At 48.0% G+C, this 5,000-nt stretch overlaps 1 non-coding gene across 1 annotated transcript; it reads left to right on the forward strand.

Moving 5' to 3' along the window:
- Positions 1 to 2,825: 2,825 nt before the first annotated feature.
- Positions 2,826 to 2,980, forward strand: LOC139997425 (5.8S ribosomal RNA). Its single transcript, XR_011802806.1, has one exon. It is a non-coding gene; the product is annotated as a 5.8S ribosomal RNA (ribosomal RNA).
- The last annotated feature ends 2,020 nt before the right edge of the window (positions 2,981 to 5,000 follow it).

Genomic DNA, 5,000 nt, shown 5'->3' on the forward strand with positions numbered 1-5,000 from the left:
TACAAAAACACAAAGAATATATTTGACTTGAACACTGTATAATAAAATATATATAATATCGTCGGTAAGGAGCCGTACTCCTCCTATATCGACACAAAGTATATACGACGTATTAACAAGCTATATACTTTGACAAAAGCCAAATTTTTTACAATAAGGAGGTGGGAGACGCTCCAGTTACGAAACTATACGAAGAGTGTGGCACTCTCTCTCGATCATCGGGATGAAGAGATATACTTTTACACGAATAATTCGAGGCGCCTGCGTGAGGTCGTACACAGAAAGACCCGCCGTCTCCGAATAATATTATAACAAACGAAAAACTTAAAAATATTCTCGAGGCGCCTGCGTGAGGTCGTAAACAGAAAGACCCGCCGTCTCCGAATAATATAACACACGGAAAACTTAAAAAGATTCTCGAGGCGCTTGCGTGAGGTCGTACACAGAAAGACCCGCCGTCTCCGAATCCTATAACACGAAACCGCTACTATTAATAATAATAATAATAATAATAATAACGATATGTGAGGGAACTTGAGCTGAACACATATCGAAAAAACTAAAAGTTACAGTGGAAACCACGTGTAATGAGAAATGCGATCGAGGCGCCTGCGTGAGGTCGTACACAGAAAGACCCGCCGTCACGATCTCGTATTTCGTATTTGCATCGTGGAAATCCAACGAACGAACAATATAATATATAAACTAAAATCTCTAAAGTGCCTCGTGTCGGAGAGATCACTGCTCACACCTCTTCTATATTTCGTAGTTGCGTTGCGTAGGCCTCACCTCCTAGCAACGGGACATAAGGAAGACTGCTCTTTGGGATCGAACGAAGCGTCTATAACGAGTCGTCGACGAGAGCGAAAGAACGCGAATAGCGAGCCGCAGAAAAATAGGATACCGAATTATATATCTTCGAAGGTTCTCTTCGAAGATCCATGGATACCTATATCTGCGCGTCTCCAGCTATCTCGCGCGTCTCTCCAAACTCTCGTCGTTCCTCGAAACGTGCTTCCTACCCAAAGGGCGTTCGTTCTTCCTATGTCGTTTCGTTGTCGTTCGTTTCAACGGCGAACGATATACGATGTTCGACAAAACGAAACCACGTTGTACGTTCGTACTCGTGGATCGGGTAACCTAGAACGAAAACGCATTGCGTGGATGTTGGCCCGAAAAGATATATACCAGTGCGAGTGATGGTAAAGAGTATAACGATTCTTAACTAGACGAAGTTGGTTCGGAGGGGACCGCCGGCCGTCTCTCTATCCTCGCGAGTCTAATGCCTCGTTCCGTCGCTAGAGTTTTTCAAACTCTGCTTCTGGCTATCGGGAAGAATAGACCGCGCGCGAGGAAGAGGAACGACGACCGTGCGCGTCCCATCGATTTTTTTTATTTTTACCTGAACCACCGAAGTCGATTCAGAGGGGACCGCCGGCCGTCTCTCTATCCTCGTTGTCGTGAGTCATATGCCTCGTTCCGTCGCTAGAGTTTTTCAAACTCTGCTTCTGGCTATCGGGAAGAAACGACCGCGCGAGGAAGACGACGACGACGACCGTGCGCGTCCCATCGAATTTTTTTTTATTTTTACCTGATCGACGGAAGTTTCGTCCGGTTCGTCTCTTTTACCATCGTCTCGTCGACCCGTTCAGAGGGGACCGCCTGTCCATATCCTCGTTGTCGTGAGTCATATGCCTCGTTCCGTCGCTAGAGTTTTTCAAACTCTGCTTCTGGCTATCGGGAAGAAACGACCGCGCGAGGCCGATGGCTGCGAGTCCCATCGAATTTTTTTTAAACGCACGCACACACATACACCTGAACGGAGATGCGTTCCTTTTCGTCGCGATTTTTCGCGCTTTAGTCGTCGTTGTCGCCATCCGTTCGGAGGGGACCGCCGGCCGTCTCTCTATCCTCGTTGTCGAGAGTCTAATGCCTCGTTCCGTCGCTAGAGTTTTTCAAACTCTGCTTCTGGCTATCGGGAAGAAAAGACCGCGCGAGGAAGAGGAAGGACGACCGTGCGCGTCCCTTTCGAATTTTTTTTTATTTTTACCTGAGCGACCAAAGTGGATTCAGAGGGGACCGCCGGCCGTCTCTCTATCTTCGTTGTCGCGAGTCTAATGCCTCGTTCCGTCGCTAGAGTTTTTCAAACTCTGCTTCTGGCTATCGGGAAGAATAGACCGCGCGCGAGGAAGAGGAAGGACGACCGTGCGCGTCCCATCGATTTTTTTTATTTTTACCTGAACCACCGAAGTCGATTCAGAGGGGACCGCCGGCCGTGTCTGTATCCTCGTTGTCGAGAGTCTAATGCCTCGTTCCGTCGCTAGAGTTTTTCAAACTCTGCTTCTGGCTATCGGGAAGAAACGACCGCGCGAGGAAGACTACGACCGTGCGCGTCCCATCGATTTTTTTTTACCCGAACGATGGAGATGCATATCGGCTGTTTGCTTCGAATAACTGGACGAGAGGAACGAACATATATATATATCATGGGCTAGCCACCGTGCGCTTTCTTCGCGAGATCGTGTGCTGTACAGAGGATTCAGAATCGGGTGTTATATCCCCGTCGTTTCCTGACGAACGGAGCTTCGATCTCGTTGGTTGTTATATATTATAATGCACTTTACGCCCGGTCGGCGGGCTGCGTGTGTCGTCGCGCAGTCCGTCCGATTTCGTTTTCGAACGTATTTTCGTGTCGTCAATCATATGGCGACTTCCGCGCGTTCGATTCCCGTTGGTCGGACGTTTGTCGGATATCGGCTTCTTTCGAACCGAGAATAAGAGTACAAAAACCTGAGTACACAAACAAAAATCCATGCATAAACGATTACCCTGAACGGTGGATCACTTGGCTCGTGGGTCGATGAAGAACGCAGCTAATTGCGCGTCAACGTGTGAACTGCAGGACACATGAACATCGACATTTCGAACGCACATTGCGGTCCACGGATACAATTCCTGGACCACGCCTGGCTGAGGGTTGCTCACGTAAACCTAAGACTGCTTGCGTTGCGTATCGTTGCTCTCGGTCCGTATCTCTCTGTTCTTTCTTGCCTCGTCGACAGCCCGCCGTCGTTCGTTTTATCTTTAAACGAACGTTTCTGAGTCGGAGGACGAGCGCCAAGCAAAAGAATACGAATTAAAGAGCGGTCGAGGGCTCGTACGCGACGTACGAGCGATTGTTGGACGTTCGTCGGCGTTCGTCGCTGGATCGTGTGGAGACCGGCGTACGCATGCTCTCGATACAAATATATATGAAAAATCTATCGCGTTCACGGGAGACTCGCAAAACTACCTCCGTCTCTTCTCTGTCCCTTCTTGGCTTGACAACCCGCCGTCGTTCGTGTTTTACGAACGTTTCTGAGTCGGACGAAGCGCAAGAAGAAGGATACGAATTAAAAGAGCGCGGAGAGAACCGTCGTCGTCGACGCGGTTATCGAGATACACAGAGCGAGTTTTCTTCGTGGCCGATTTTTTTTTTCTTTTTGTATCAGCCTCTGCTACGTTTTGTTAGTCTTCGATAAGCACGAATGACCGCGCCCCCGACGTCGTCTTAAATGAATTTTTGGCGAGACTGAGAGAAAGCAAAAATATTTTTGAACAAAGTCAGTCGAGAGAGGAGAGAAAAGAGAACCAAGATATTAAAACCTAAACCTAAACTTGGTGGCGTAACGAAAAACTGTGTGCCTTAAAGAAACACAACCGTCTTTTCATCAAGATGTTTTTACTCGTACAGCCCCAGGGATCGAATACCCACTCCGTCTGTTCGTGCGGCAGAGATGTATTCTGCAGGCGCGAGACGACTGACGAGAAGACAACGAGGACCGTCGCATCGATGGGTCGTCGTTGCGTTTTTCATCCTCTGTGCTTTTTTCTGTTCTTCGCGAACCCAGAGAAAGCCGTAGATCCGGGAACGGACACACGAGATTTCTTCGAACGCTGATGACTTAGGGAGATGATCCCCAGCGTTGCGCGGAGATCGGAGAGTACGCGTACATGTATCGGGACGAATTTTTCCCCGTCGGTCGCGTATCTCTCTGCCCGCGCGCCTGGCCCAAAGCCACGTTCGTCGGAAATCAACGAAAAGTGTGTTACGATCTAGCGTGCGTCTACGATCGGCTATATTTAAGGGTGACGAAGAAGAGAAAAGCTCACGGTGTTGCGCAACGTTTCTGTACTCGATTTTAAGATGTGCATGTGAGTCCGTTACAAAGTTGTTCGGATCGTCGAAAATAGTCGTTTTCGTCGTCGTGCGAAAGAGAATAATCTCTGACATTGGCACGGAGAGATCGCGCAGAGGAAGAGAACGATCCTCTTTGGCGAGGCTCGAGAAAGACTAACGAAACTTGATTAGAGACGAGGTATACACGCGCCGTACGTACGACGTACGCGCGTGTGATTTTTTTTTGCTTTAAGGCGATTCGGCGCTCCGAGTATTAGAGAAAAAGAGATCGTTGGTCATCCCATGTCTCTTCGTCGTCTATCGCTGGACCGCGCATCCTAACGTATCGCCGGTCGTCCAGTCCCCGAGTAATAAATTCACCCCGTTGTGTACGTCTCGCGCTCGCTTTTCCACTTGCGTGAGTTCCCGTGCGTTTTCGTCGTTGGTACAGAGCAAAGAAACCGATATGTTATATACATGTCGCGTGTTCGATCTCTGTGCCAGCAATAACAGGCGAAAACAAGGAACCGCTGGAATCGTCGAGAAGAGAGAAACGGCTACGGGAGATATATTATACATAACACGTGTATATATATATATATATATTATACAAAGAGGACGGGCGTTAAAAACCGGAGATCGTTACGGGTGTCTTGCGTGAGTCTTAGCTCGAACATGATACGACGAACGAAGTTTAAAAGGCACTTTGGCGAGATGCATAAAACGTTTCTCGATCGAGATAGAATATAAGGTTCTCGATTCTATTCGAATTAATTTTTTTTTTTTATTTTTTTTTCTCTTTGAGGCGATTCTCGGAGAGAGAAATAAAAATAAAGACCCT

Source organism: Bombus fervidus, unplaced genomic scaffold (genome assembly GCF_041682495.2).
Source record: "Bombus fervidus isolate BK054 unplaced genomic scaffold, iyBomFerv1 scaffold0083, whole genome shotgun sequence".
Classification (NCBI taxonomy): domain Eukaryota; kingdom Metazoa; phylum Arthropoda; class Insecta; order Hymenoptera; family Apidae; genus Bombus; species Bombus fervidus.